The sequence below is a fragment of the Nicotiana tomentosiformis genome, chromosome 8 (assembly GCF_000390325.3).
Source record: "Nicotiana tomentosiformis chromosome 8, ASM39032v3, whole genome shotgun sequence".
NCBI classification, from domain to species: Eukaryota; Viridiplantae; Streptophyta; class Magnoliopsida; order Solanales; family Solanaceae; genus Nicotiana; species Nicotiana tomentosiformis.
The window spans coordinates 113,213,579-113,229,359 of NC_090819.1; the positions used below are offsets into that span (position 1 = coordinate 113,213,579).

The 15,781-nt window shown below is 35.4% G+C and overlaps 1 long non-coding RNA gene across 8 annotated transcripts; it reads right to left on the bottom strand.

Moving 5' to 3' along the window:
* Window positions 1–11,134: 11,134 nt before the first annotated feature.
* Window positions 11,135–15,194, bottom strand: LOC104102392 (uncharacterized). Of its 8 annotated transcripts, XR_687685.4 has the most exons (6): window positions 14,540–15,194; window positions 13,775–13,828; window positions 13,248–13,466; window positions 12,431–12,876; window positions 12,025–12,281; window positions 11,135–11,370 (listed from the first exon to the last, which is right to left on the bottom strand). It is a non-coding gene; the product is annotated as an uncharacterized lncRNA (long non-coding RNA). The 8 variants fall into 8 exon arrangements; XR_001970455.3 differs by having other exon boundaries at window positions 13,248–14,628; window positions 15,014–15,194; XR_001970458.3 differs by lacking the exon at window positions 13,775–13,828.
* Between the last annotated feature and the right edge of the window lie 587 nt (window positions 15,195–15,781).

Genomic DNA, 15,781 nt, shown 5'->3' on the forward strand with positions numbered 1-15,781 from the left:
TATTTCTATCTAGAAGAGAGGTTTGTCCTAAGTGGAATAATTAGCTAGAAGACTAATCCTCAACCGTAAAGCATGATGTGATCTTTTTTCTCGCTGGTGGCGTAGACTTTGGGTCAGTCAACTAAATATATATACGTATATCTTTCTATTATACACACTTTACAGATTTGATCTCCAACAACTTTTTTCTTGTTTTCTCGTAGAATTTATAACCAAAAAAATCAGTTGACATGGAAGCTTAGTAGTTTAGTACACGTTAATTCAGATTTAGTGGTTCCAATATATTAATTGTTTATCATAAATAAACGTGACATTGGACTAACAGGTTGATTTTGTTATAGAGACCCTTACAATTAAGATTAATTAAAATTTCACAGGTATATTCTTCCCATGTTCTTACCATGTCCTCTGCAGCAGAATGTAAAGCAATTTTGATTATTCATCCAACTATTATTTTATAGTAATTTAAAATACCTTAGAAACACGTAAATTTTAAATTCTAAATCCGTTCCTCTGCACCCCTCCGAAATCTCACATATTTATTGGTGGCGTATATTATTTTGTTGTTAGTCAAGGAAGCCTCCTAGTTGAAACGTCTAACAGACATAGACTTATTATATACGGCAGAAAATATAGATAATAATGCCATTCACAGTGACCCCACTAACCATGTTATTATAGAGTACTTTACAAGTAGATGGCACGGTACACCTTTGTTGACTGAAGAGTCCTAAAGATAGTGCTCATTGACTTTGAATCCTTTTTGGTGAAGCAGCTTATTATCTTCCTTCCGTTTCATAAGCAATGTATTGGCCAAATTAAGTTCCCTCATCCACATAAATCCACAAGAAAATGTCTAGTACTACTACTAGTACAGAGTTTTTCTGCCCTAGTTAAATGCCAAAATCTCTAACCTACTCATTTTTTGGCCATTGCCTGCCCGTCATCGTCATCATTTGCATACATCATCTTCGTGATCGAAGATTTAAATTTTTTTAAGTTTAATTTTTAAGGTTCTTAATATTGAATTAATTATCTATATTATTATATAAGTATAAATATAATACCATTTTACCAAAATAAGCTTAAACTATTGAGCAATTTAATGACTTTATTTAGGATTAAATTGTAATTAACTATGAAGTCAATAAAATCGAAGAAAAAAGGGAATACTTTACTAATTTAACGCCAAAACCCTTCTTTGCTGCCGTATAGGAGAGTAGGAGACTACATGTGTATTTCTATGGCAACTCTAGAACCAAAGATCACAAATTTATAAGAATTCATTCTGTTTTTCAAAGTAAGCCACTTATATAAAGTAAAGTAATAAGATATAACTGTATAATCCTATGCGAATTAAATTTATCCTTCAAAAAATTATTGTGCTAGATAAACATTATTTTTGTCTTGATCGTATTTTTTTGTAATTTCCTCCTAAATATTAGTTTCATGAACAAGATGCAAAAGAATTCTTTTTGTGATACAATTTTTAGAAGATAACAAATTTAATGAGAAAATTCATAAAGTAATTATTATTTCCCAATTATTAAAGAACAACTAAGAATTTTTTTAAGAATATAAATGTGTGAGAAAGAGAAAGAAAAAAGTTGGTAAGAATCAATATCATTGATGATTTTGTAATTATAAAGATCTAAAAGTGGAATGTCAGATCGGTCTTTTAAACAAAGATTACAAATTTATAAGAATTCATTCCATTTTTCAAGGTAAGCCACTTATATAAAGTAAAGTAATAAGATATCACTTTATAATCCTATGCGAATTAAATTTATGTTTCAAAAATTTATTGTGTTAGATAAACATTACTTTTGTCTTGATCGTATTTTTTTTGTAATTTCCTCCTAAATATTAGTTTCACGAACAAGATGCAAAAGAATTCTTTTTGTGATACAATTTTTAGAAGATAACAAATTTAATGAGAAAATTCATAAAGTAATTATTACTTCCCAATGATTAAAGAACAACTAAGAAATTTTTTAAGAATATAAATGTGTGAGAAAGAGAAAGAGAAAAAAAAGGGTTGGTAAGAGTCAATACCATTGATGATTTTGCAAATATAAGGATCTAAAAGTAAAATGTCAGATTGGTCTTTTACTCTTTGTAAATAAATTTTATGATGGATAAAATTATAATTACGATTAAATATTCAAAAAAGAGGTGGACTAATCTTAAGAATCTGAATGAACAGAAAATAAATTATTTTTATGTTAAGACCAAATAATCAAATCTTTCAATTAATTATTAGCAAGAGAATCCAATTCAATTATTTTTTAAATTCATCATGAGTAAAATTATTTTTCAAGTTAAAAAAAAATCTTAAGGCACATAAATTTATTGTATAAAAGGAGCGGTAGAGATTAAAAGAAATTAGATCACAAAGTAAAAAAAAAGATTAATATGGTATTAAGATGGCCATATAAGTGTCTGAGAAAGCACAATCAAAGCTAAATTCTGAATAAGAACAAGCTTTCAAGACTATATTATAAAAAGCCGACTATGGTTTAGCGGGATTATCCTTTGTAGATGTCTCTGGCGGAATCGAAATAATATTCCTATGTCATTACTTGTAAATGTCAGATCAAGAGGCATGATACTGTTAGTAATAATAATAAGTGGTGTACCGACAACGATTTTATTATGAGATCGTACAACTTACTTTATATTTGTTATACCTCTTCAAAATATTAAAATAACCATCACAAATATATCAAAGCAGGGCAATAGTGCTAAATTTATAAGGAAAGACAAATTAATAATATGGGATGAAGCATTTATGGCTAAGCGTCAAAGAATCGAAATAATTGCCTAGAGTTCTAGAGATATATTGGATATCAATGAACCATTTGGTAGAAAAGTAATAGTTTGTGAGGTGGTTTCTGTCAAGTACTATTAGTAGTTCCAATATCGTCAAAATCAAAGACCATATAATCTAGCTTGCCAAAATTATACTTATAGCCTCAAATGAAAAAAATTCAAATGACAAGAAATGTAAAAGTAAGAATAGATCTAACATTCAGTGACTTCTCGCTTCCGGTCGAAAACGAAAAAGATGATTTGGTTCTTCTAGAACACTTGATTATCAACCACAATGGTAATAGTAGTGCATTTAATAAGAAAAAATATTATCATCATTAGATTAAATATAATTTTAAGTTTTATGGTAAAAATAAAATATTTTTCAGTTTTGATTCAGCAGAAGATGATACCAACAATTACTGCCAAAAAAATACTCAAATACTTTAATATCAAATGGCCTTCTACCATCCAGGTTTATTGTCAAGTTCATTATTTCTTACGTATGTTAGTGTCACCATATATATAATAGACTAAGGTAAAATTGATCTTCCATTGCATATAGGTTAATTTTGAAGAAAAATATGCCTGTCATGCTATTGAAAAACTTAAATTCGTCGAATAACATATGTAATAGTACACATCTAGTATATAAAAATTTTGACAATAATGTCATATACATGCGAAAATTATTATACTGGTCAATGTGCTTCTAAGTATGTGTTTATCCCTAAAATCAACTTTCGTCTTTCAAAACTAAAGAATATCCTTTTAAATTTGTATGAAAATATTTTTCAGTATGTTTATGTTTTATAATTATAAAAAATAAAGCACAAGGACATACATCCTAAATATTGGACTATATTTATAACAATATATTTTCTTGCACGAATAATTATATGTTGCACTTTCAAGAGGGATATCAATATTGACAGCAAGAGTTCTTGTTATGGAAGAACAACCAAAGCATTAGAAGGAAACATACACAAAAAAATATCGTCTACAAAGAAGTGTTTGGTAAGATACCATCACATTAGATACCTTTAAGCTACAATTATTATCTAATCAACATGATTAAATTGATCATTTGTGTAAGTTTTGATATTTATTTTTCATATTGAATTCACATATAATGTTAATGTAATAATATTTTTCTCATTAATTAATATTTTTCCTTCCTCCATATAAATAAATATTTAAAACATCATGTGCCATTATTAACGTGCAATGCACGTTTATATATACTAGTATTATTAAAGTTATGGGTTTATATCTAACTATTTATTATAATTTTAATAGATTTTTACACATAAATTTATAATTTGTGTCGAAAGTACATGAATTATTATTATTATTATTATTATTGTTGTTGTTGTTGCTGTTGTTTGGTTAAATTCTTCTTTATGGGTTATATGTACATGGATTAAACAATCCTAGGGACCTCCAAATTAAATTTCGAGCATACGCCCAAGTCCCAAATCATGATACAGAGCTATCGAAACTGTCAAAAAATTGATCTGGGTCCGTTTGCTTAAAATGTTGACCAAAGTCAACTCAGTTGAGTTTTAAAGCTCTATTTCACATTTTAATCTATTTTTCACATGAAAACTTTTCGAAAAATTTTACGGACTGCGCATGCAAGTCGAGGAATGATAAAATGTGCTTTTTGAGGTCTTAGAATATAGAATTACTTATTAAATTTAAATATGATATTTTGGGTCATCACATTCTCCACCTCTAAAACAAACGTTCGTCCTTGAACGGAGTTAGAAAAAAGTACCTGAGCTGGTGAATAAGTGTGGATATTTACTCCGCATGTCCGACTCAGACTCCCAGGTAGATGCCTCTACCGGCTGACCTCTCCATTGTACCTGAACTGAAGGATAACTCTTTGACCTAAACTGTCGGACCTCCCGGGCTAGAATAGCCACCGGCTCCTCCTCGTAAGTCAAATCTTTGTCCAATTGGACTGAGCTGAAATCTAACACGTGGAACGGATCACCATGATATTTCCGGAGCATAGACACATGGAACACCGGATGAACCGCTGATAAACTAGATGGTAATGCAATCCTGTAGGCTACTTCACCCACCCTTTCAAGAATTTCAAAGGGTCCGATATACCTAGGGCTCAACTTGCCCTTCTTTCCGAACCTCATTATACCTTCCATAGGTGAAACCCAGAGCAATATTCTTTCTCCAACCATGAATGCAATATCATGAACTTTACGGTCGACATAACTCTTTTTCCTAGACAGAGCTGTGCGAAGTCGATCCTGAATAATCTTGACCTTATCCAAGGCATCCTGTACCAAATCGGTACCCAACAACCGAGCCTCTCCCAGTTCAAACCAACCAACTGGCGATCGGCATCGCCTTCTATATAATGCCTCATATGGAGCCATCTGAATGCTCGACTGGTAGATATTATTATAAGCAAACTCCGCAAGTGGCAAGAAATGATCCCAAGAACCTCCAAAGTCTATAACACAAGCGCGAAGCATATCTTCCAATATCTGAATAGTGCGCTCTGACTGTATGTCTGTCTATGGATGAAATGCTATACTCAACTCCACCCGCATGCCTAACTCATACTGTAAAACCCTCCATAAATGTGAGGTAAACTGCGTACCTCGATCTAAAATAATAGACACTGGCACACTGTGAAGGCGGACAATCTCACGAATGTAAATTTCAGCTAACCTCTCTGAAGAATAGGTAACTGCCACTGGAATGAAATGTGCTGACTTGGTCAACCTGTCCACAATGACCCAAACTGCGTCAAATTTTCTCAGAGTCCGTGGGAGCCCAACAACAAAATCCATAGTGATACGCTCCCACTTCCACTCAGGAATTTCTAACTTCTAAAGCAAACCACCAGGTCTCTGATGCTCGTACTTTTGCTGACAATTCAGACACCGAGCTACATATGCAACTATATCCTTTTTCATTCTCCTCCACCAATAATGTTGCCGCAAATCTTGATACATTTTGGCGGTACCTGGATGAATAGAATACCTGAAACTGTGTGCTTCTTCAAGAATTAATTCACGAAGCCCATCCACATTAGAAACACAAATATGACCCTACATTCGCAGAACCCCATCTTCCCCCACAGCAACATGTTTGGCATCATCGTGCTGTACCGTGTCCTTAAGGATAAGTAAATAAGGATCATCATATTGCCTATCTCTGATGCGCTCATTTAAAGAAGACCGAGCGACTGTACAAGCTAGAACCCGACTGGGTTCTGAAACATCTAACCTCACGAACTGATTAGCCAAAGTCTGAACATCTGCAGCTAATAGCCTCTCACATACCGGAATATACGCAAGACTGCCCATACTCACAACCGTTTTACTTAAAGCATCGGCCACCACATTGGCCTTTGCGGGGTGATACAAAATAGTGATATCATAGTCTTTCAACAACTCCAACCATCTTCTCTGCCTCAAATTAAGATCCTTTTATTTGAACAGATACTGAAGGCTACAATGATCAGTAAATACCTCACACGAGACACCCTAGAGGTAATGCCTCCAAATCTTCAGCGCATGAACAATGGCTGCCAATTCTAAGTCATGAACAGGATAATTCTTCTTGTGAATTTTCAACTGCCTCGACGCATATGCAATTACCTTGCCATCTTGAATTAATACTGCACCAAGCCCAATGTGAGATGCGTTACAATATACCGTATACGATTCTGAACCTGTGGGTAATACCAACACTGGCGCCATAGTCAAATCGGTCTTGAGCTTCTGAAAGCTCAACTCACACTCGTCTGACCATCTGAATGGGACACCTTTCTAGGTCAATCTGGTCAATGGGCTTGCTATAGATGAAAACCCTTCCACGAACCGACGATAATAACCTGCTAAACCCAGGAAACTCCGGATCTCTGTAACTGAAGTAGGTCTAGGCCAATTCTGAACAGCCTCAATCTTCTTAGGATCCACCTTTATGCCTTATGCCGATACAACATGCCCCCAAAAGGCAACTAAGTCTAACCAAAACTCACATTTTGAAAACTTGGCATATAACTGATTATTCTTCAAGGTGTAAAGCACACTTCGAAGGTGCTGCTCATGTTCCTCTTGACTGCTGGAGTAAATCAAGATATCATCAATGAATACAACCACAAAAGAATCCAAATAAGGCTTGAACACTCGATTCATCAAATCCATAAATGCTGCTGGGGCATTTGTCAACCCAAATGACATCACTAGGAATTCATAATGCCCATACCGAGTTCGAAAAGCTATTTTAGGGACATCAGATGCCCTAATCTTCAACTGATGGTGTCAGACCTCAAATCGATCTTCGAAAATACCTTGGCACCCTGAAGCTGATCAAATAAGTCATCAATTCTTGGCAGCAGATATTTGTTTTTGATAGTGGCTTTGTTCAACTGCCGATATCTATACACATCCGCATAGAGCCATCTTTCTTCTTTACAAATAATACTGGTGCACCCTAGGGCGAGACACTGGGTCTAATGAATCCCTGATCAAGCAAGTCTTGTAACTTCTCTTTCAATTCTTTCAACTCTGGCGGGACCATACGGTATGGAGGAATAGAAATGGGCTGAGTGCCCGGAGCCAAATCAATACAAAAGTCAATATCTCTGTCGGGTGGCATCCCCAGCAAATCTGGAGGAAATACTTTTGGAAACTCACGAACAACTGGTACTGAGTCCATAGAAGGAGCATCCGCACTGGGATCGTGAATATATAAGCCAAATAGGCTAGACACCCTTTCTCTACCATACGTCGAGCTTTCATATAAGAAATAACCATGCTGGCAGAATGACCAGGCGTTTCTTTCCACTCTAATCGAGGTAACCCCGGCATAGCTAGGGTCACTGTATTGGCATAACAATCCAATATAGAATGAGAAGGGGACAATCAATCCATACCCAAGATGACATCAAAATCTACCATATCAAGAAGTAGAAGATTCACACTAGTCTCAAGATTACCAATAGTAACCACACACGAACGATAGACATGATATACTATAACAGAGTCTCCCACCGGTATAGATACACACACAGAAGCACTTAGAGAATAACAAGGCATAACCAAATATGAAGTAAAATAGGAGGACACATAGGAATAAGTAGATCCTGGATCAAATAGAACTGAAGCATCTCTATGGCAAACTGGAATAATACCTGTGATCACAACATCAGATGATTCGGCCTCAGGCCTAGCTAGAAAAGCATAAAATCGGGGCTGGGCCCCACCACTAACGGTCTGACCTCCACCTCTAATGGCCTGACCTCCACCTCTAATGGCCTGACTTCCACCTCTAGCTGCCTGACCCCTACCTCTAGCTGGCTGAGCAGGCAGTGAAGCAACCGGTGCCGGTTTGATGGCATAAGAATCTTGCCGAGATCTGTTACTCGCCAATCTAGGGAAATACCTCCGGATGTGACCAGTGTTTCCACACTCATAACACCCATCCTGATGCCATGGCTGCTGAAGCTGAAGCTGACCCAGATGGGCCGGATAACTACAGTAGTAACTCTGGAGTGGTAGTACACTGATAGGAGCTGAATGTGCACTGAATACTGGCTGCCCAGAGTCAGGCATAATAGGACCGTGACTCCCTGAAGCACCGGGAGATGCATGAAGTGCTGAATGAAATGGACTGGGAAGATGACCCCTACTAAAATTACCTCTGCCTCCAGACGAGGCACCACTGAAACCATCGAACTGACGAGGCCTCTTATCGGACCTCTGCCCTCTCTCCTGTGCAAGAATTATCTTGATCCTCCTCGCGACATTAGCAGCTGCCTGAAAAGAAATTTCACTTCCGGTCTCTTTGGCCCTCTGAAGTCTGATAGGGTGAGTGAGTCCCTCAATAAACCTCCTCACTCTCTCTCCCTCCGTAGGTAGTAAAAGGAAAGCATTACGGGCCAAATCCACAAAACGGGACTCATACTGAGTAACAGTCATACTGCCCTACTGTAGACGCTCAAATTGCTTGCGGAATTCCTCTCTTAGTATGATAGGGAGGAACTTTTCCAGAAATAGCTGAGAGAACTGCTCCTATGTAAGTGCAGGCGATCCGACTGGTCGGGTCAATGTATAATCTCTCCACCACTTCTTAGCGGAACCCGTCATCTGAAATACAGCAAAGTCGACCCCATTGGTCTCAACTATACCCATGTTCCGCAGCACCTCATGGCAGCGTTCAAGATAATCTTGTAGGTCCTCAGAAGGTGTACAACTGAAGTAAACTGGAAAGAGCTTGGTAAACCTATCCAGTCTCAATAAGGTCTCAAAAGACATGGCATGCCTATCACCGATCTGTGCCGCAACAACTGGCTGAATTATCCCAACTGGCGGGGCTGCTGAAGCCTGATTCTGGGGAGCCATCTGCTCCGGAGCGGGAGTAGTGGGAGTTTGTGCTCCTCCCCCAGTCTGTGAAACGGCTGGTGCCATTTACTCGGGGTCTCGTATCACGTCAAACAATGCTGGAATTACAATTCACACCCCGATTCAAACTTTGAGTTTTAAAATTTTCAATTTGCAAATCTCGTGCCAAAATATATTAAATGAATCCGGAATGACTTCAAATTTGGCACACAAGTCATAAATGACATAACAGAGCTGTTCAAATTTTCAGAATCGGATTCCGGCTCCGATATCAAAAAGTCAACCCTGTGGTCAAACTTGAAAATCTTTAGCCTTTAAATTACTAATTTTCGTTAAATGGTCATAACTTGAGCTAAGGACCTCTAAATTAAATTACGAGCATACGCCCAAGTCCCAAATCACGATACGGAGCTACCGAAACTGTCAAAATACTGATCCAGGTCTGTTTTCTCAAAATGTTGACCAAAGTCAGCTCAGTTGAGTTTTAAAGCTACATTTCTCATTTTAATCTATTTTTCACATGAAAACTTTCTAGAAAATTTTATGAGGTCTTAGAATACAGAATTACTTATTAAATTTAAAGATGATATTTTGGGTCATCACAATGCAAAATTTGAGTTCATTCCTAATTGATTTGGCAGGTTTCGACGCGAGTTATAGAATTGAAAATTTCATAAACTCATAAGTCCGAATCGACGCGCGATTTGTAGTTTCGTTGTTGTTATGTGTGATTTGAGACCTCGAGTAGGTCTATAATATATTTTGAGACTTGTTGGTGTATTCGGACGGAGTCCCGAGAGGCTTGGGTGAGTTTCGGAGTGGTTTCAGACCATTGTTAGATCATTTTTTAACTGCTGATTTTTGACAGAAGTGTGCAAAATTTCTAATGCGAGCTGACTTTGGAAGCTTATATCTCGCAATCTATAAGGAATCTGGAAATTATGAAAACATGCAAATTGTAGATCGTTGATTCTAGTTTCCATAAAGATAAATCTTTCTTTATTTGGACATTTGTACAGAAAGTTATGATCGATTGACTGAAGGCTGGTACCATAATTTTTGGCTTAAAATTTTTGAGACAAGTCTCATCTCACAGACGCGACTTGCCTAGACAGAATATATATGTCCGGAGTCCGATATTTTTGTTTATTTTTAGAGTTTTAGACCTCGGTTTTGGATGATTTCAGAGGCATTTTTATGAGTTTGAGTTGGGTAAGTATTCTTTATCCGAAATTAGTTATATTTCATTATTCCATACTCATTTACATCATGAATTCGTGAATTTATAGAAGAAAAATCAGATTTTTATAAAATCTTCCAAAAACGAAAATTTAAGATTTGAAAGCCAATCCGATGTTAGAATTCGATAATTTTTGTATGGTTGAACTCGTATCGGAATGGATGTTCAGATTTCATGAGTTTTTCTGGGATTCGATATGTGGGTCCCACTATCGGTTTTTGAAATAAATTTCGGATTTTAATCCAGAAAATTAGTAATTTCATATGGAATTAATAATTCCTACCACTACAAGAAAAGGGCCTTTAGCGAGGGAAAAACCGGTCGTTAGAAGTTTAAATCCGGTCGTTATAAACTAGTAACTACCGGAGAAAATCCGGTTGTCGCCGGTCGTTAAAAGCCTTGACGTTAAAAGTTAACGACCGGACTGTAAGTCAGTCGTTAAAGATTATTTAGCGACAACATAAACTCCGGCCGTAGTATGTATTTTTTAGCGACAGATTTTCCCTTCGCTAAATAGTCATTTCGGTCATCAAAAATATTTATGGAAGCAACAAATTCGGTCGTTTCAGGTGCTTTTAATGCCCAAATTGCCCTTCGCTAATGAGAAGTTTTAATAAATATAATTATAAAGCTTTATTTTATTGAATATTATATATTTATTTCATATGCTTTCATACACACACGACACAATCAAAAATATATCAAAATAATCAATATTCATATAAAACATCATCGTTAATACAAAGAACCGAAGAAACATAAACTGTCCAAATTGTATGACAACATTTTATCAACTCCAAAAAAGAGAAAAAATGCATCCAATGTACATAAGACGCCATTAAACCACTCCAACAAAATAAAAGATTTCTTGTATTTTAAATTTTTGCTCTGCACTTTCTTCAAGAATTGATATTCGGGCTTCAAATTCTTGATCTGCTAGAAGAACAAGATTATGTCAGTATAGTAACAAAGAATAAGCTATTAAAAAAGAAATAGGATAAATCAATATATTTTAGTGCTCAATCATTACACGAAGGATACAAACACTGAAGTACCTAAAACAACATGTGAACAATAACTAGTGATTGAACTCGCAAAGTACATTCGGGAATAAAAAAATTTCAAATCATCTTTTCCTTGCCAATGTTGTCAGAGTTGTTGAGGGGGATCTAAATCATCCTTTACAGTCACATTGGTTAGTACGAGCAAACTACTTTTCATCCCCTTTCTTGACGAGCTGAGTTGTCTCTCATGTTCATAAGAGGATCTAGAGTTTTAAGCATGTGGTTGCTTAGTACCACTGCACCATTAGCCCTTTGTCAAAATGAGTATGAAAATAGTATTATAATACCTTTTCCTAAAAATTATTTTAGAGTTTAGCTGAAGTAATGGTGTGGAGGCACCCACAGATAATATAATCTGCCCTTGCTCATGGCTATAGAGTTGACTTGCGACATGACTATATCCAGTCTAGTATCAAAACATTAGAAGCAACATCTAATTCGTTTCTTAATTTACGCACTGCATAATAACAATAACAGGCAAATCCATGGCTGAGAAATTAAATCGACTAACTAGAACACTTACAATTTGTAGACGATTCAATCTATCAAAATCTAGTTTCTGACTCCCAAAGACTTGCAAAACCTCTTCTCTGGCCTGTGCTTGCCAATCCCGATGCCAGCTGTTCAATTTCTTTAAAATTTGATTCTAGCAATATACCAAGCAGATCCTCATTATTCACCTCTCATTGCCTTTACTCTTTATCAATAATACCTCTAATTGAGGCTTGAGCATACTTTTTAATTTTTTTCATTCTTATGTTCCTCTTTGTTGGCAAAAATCTGTCAAAACAGTTTAATAAGCAAGAAATCAGAAAAGGGAAAGAGATATGCATCAACAAATTATCAAACACAAGAGCAGGAGTTAATCATATTGCACTGCCAAGTGAAATTTGTAAAGGAGTACTATGGTGATAGTTAGGGCAAATCACCTCCACCCTGGAATATAAACGGAGCATATAACTTCCATAAGATATTGAGCTTCTTCCTTTTGAAGTTCAAATATCCTTCTACCTTCTTCATAGCTACTACCGAAGGCTGTCCAAGAGATCATATCACTACTTAATTGTTGAAGTCCAGGCCATATATCTATCTCATGTGAGCCCTCAACTGCAACAATGTCTTCCCATTTGCTCAGTATCTCAGTACAGCTCAAACCAAAAGCTGGAAGCATATGCTATTTAAGAAATAGTTAAGAGAAAGCAAATGAAGGGACACTTATTCAAAATGTTTCGATTTTGTAATCAGTGTTGTCAAAGGCGCGCTTAAGCCCCGAATCGAGGCTCAAAACATGTTGAGTACTTCGTCTCACTTTGTGAGCGCTTTAGTGTCGCATCAAGGCTCTAAGGCATACTTTTCCTTGCCAATGAGTGTAATCCTGAAAATGCGACATTAAACAATTGATATTTCGCTTTATCGTAATTTTATTTTAATTTTTTTGTCCACATATTTGTTATGCATGCTTATAATTATTAGTCTTGAACTATATATACATATTTTTACTTTTTCTTCAGTTGTGTCTTTTTTTTATTAAAGCTCACGCTTTAGTTGCGCTTTGCGCTTAAAGCCCCAACGGACCTTAGAGCATTTTTGCACTTTCCGCCTTTGATAACACTATTTGTAATTAGGAATACAAAATGGTTCCAAATAAGTAATTAAAAAAATAATCACAATGAAGAGGAAATGCCGTTTCGATGAAAGAAAAGATAAAAATGGACTACTTAAGGAGAATCCATTGCAGTTACAAACCTTTAGCTTCTCTAGGTGGAAGGCAAGAGTGATGATATTTCTATGTTTTTCCCATTTGTCTTCCTCTTTCACTTACAAGTCCTTGTGCTAATAACTTGGTTACTGGATTTGAATGAGGCTTTTGATACAGATAGTTATTGGAGAATACTTTCTTTATAAGCTCGGGGTCCATGATAAACACCAGCAGTTTTGGACCCAACCATACAAAGGATTGTTTCCCTGCAACCAGAGTTTTCCCTATTAAATACTCAAAATGGAAGATGAATATCTTATCTATCCACCATAAAAAATTAAAGTAATAAGGGCTTTTGAAAGATGAACGGAGCAGAAAAGAAGAAGGTACCAAGCAACTTCTTCAAATCCCGTGTTCCAAAACAAACAGAAACTATTTGATAATCTAGAGAAAACATGATAAATATTCTTTTTTTTAATATAACTGATATCTCTTTTCAATCCGATAATACATATTTCTTGAAAATATAGAGCATAAAACCTTAACAAAACTTTCAATTTCAGATAAAGCTAACCTTTGATTTCTGCAACACTTTACTCATATATGGCCTGTATTTGAACTGCGTAGCCTTTTTGATCAAGATGCAACAATGTAAATAAAAGATACAAAAAGTACAATAATTTATAACGAAAAGATCTTGGCTTGTTTAGGTCCATATATTTTCATTCGAATAATAGGAGGGTATGCAGAACCTAAAACTAAATTCAGACTCATGACAGTTATTTCACATGGATAATATATATAAAGCAAGGATCTTTGGAGAAATTTTAAAAAATCCCAAGTTTGAGGTAAGGTTGAAACAATCATTACAGGATCAAACACTGAAAGAATTAAACCATTTACTTAAAAGGCAGACAACACAAGACTGAAAGAATGTTCATAAGTTTAAACATATAAAAGTGTTTCCCTTTCATGAGTTACTAACAATTTGTTTGATTTGTTTCCTTGTTGATAATGTAAATGGCTCATAGAGCAGAAAACAAATGCACATTTATATTTAGCCCCAAATTTACATTAAGAAATGCTACTCTGTTCAACTTTAACTTTTCCATATATAGATAAAGGAATGATCAATCTAGGGGGAAAAGTGAACCTATATCATGTAATCATTTCCACAAGTACTGGACAACAATTCTCTAAAAGAGATTGTGAAAAATTAAACACATTGCAAAAAACCATCACAAGATTTGTTCCAACAGGCTGTGAACTGAAAACATAATAATTCAGTGAAGCAAAAATTCAAACACCAAATAGATATTTAAAACTCAATAGAATATACCTTTATATGGTAACGCAAATCACTGTTAAGCTTCCATCATCAAAACCACTATCGAATTTTCATGCATTGAGCTTTATCCTTCTAAGGCCCTAAATTATTGAGAACTCAATTGGAGAATGACTGAATCTTTTACTCAACACAAAGGAAAACAGAAGTCACGCCATGAAGAAGGAGAAAGCAAGAGAAGAACACAAATATAAAGCAGTAGAATAGATAGACATGACGATATGGTGATTACACATTGAAACTGACCTTTCTGAAAATTCTTGTTTCTTAAGCCCAGATTAAAATAATTAGAACATTATTGAGCACAAATAAAGATAATTGAAATCGATCATACAGAAAATTATTGATTCTTAACCGGCCATGCCACAAATTCTTGAACAACAATTTCACCAAAGTGAACACCAAATCACAACCCTATTAATTTCAACCAAAAATAACATATAAAAAGAGTAAATTTTTAAATCTTACCTTGATGAGAAGAAACTCTAAAATGAATAGTTGATGCTTACAGAGGTGACTAACGATTTTCTCTTATCCCATAAATTTAATCTTGATAGTAGTTTTAGGTTTTCGTCGAGCAGTAGGCTAAGAGTCTTTTTGGAGGGCGAGTGGGGTGGGCGTAGGGTGAGTTTGGGGGAAAAAGAGGGAAAACATTGCACCTTTTTTTATTAATTAATTATAAGGATCAAACATTATTCCTTTGTTAATGCCAAGCTAAAAATTGGCTTTAACGACCGGAAAAAAAGGTCGGTCGCCATAGATACATCTATAACGACCGAATCCATATCCCTTTGTTAAAACATGGTCGTTAAAAATCATATTTCTTGTAGTGTACAATTTGTGTTGGGAATATTGAATTGTTATGAGTAGATTTGAAGCTTTCAGATATCAATTTGCGAGGCAAAGGTTTATGTGAAGACCCAAAATGTCATCTTTAAATTTAATACAGAATTATATATTCTAAGACCTCAAAAAAACTATTTATCATTCCTCGACTTGCGTGCGTAATCCGTAAAAGTTTTTCGGAAAGTTTTCATGTGAAAAATGGATTAAAATGTGAAATAGAGCTTAAAAACCCAACTGAGTTGACTTTGGTCAACCTTTTTAGTAAACGGATCCAGATCAGTATTTTGACAGTTTCGGTAGCTCTGTATCATGAATTGGGACTTGAGCGTATGCCCGAATTTTAATTTGGAAGTCCCTAGCTCAAGTTATGACCATTTAACGGAACTAGCA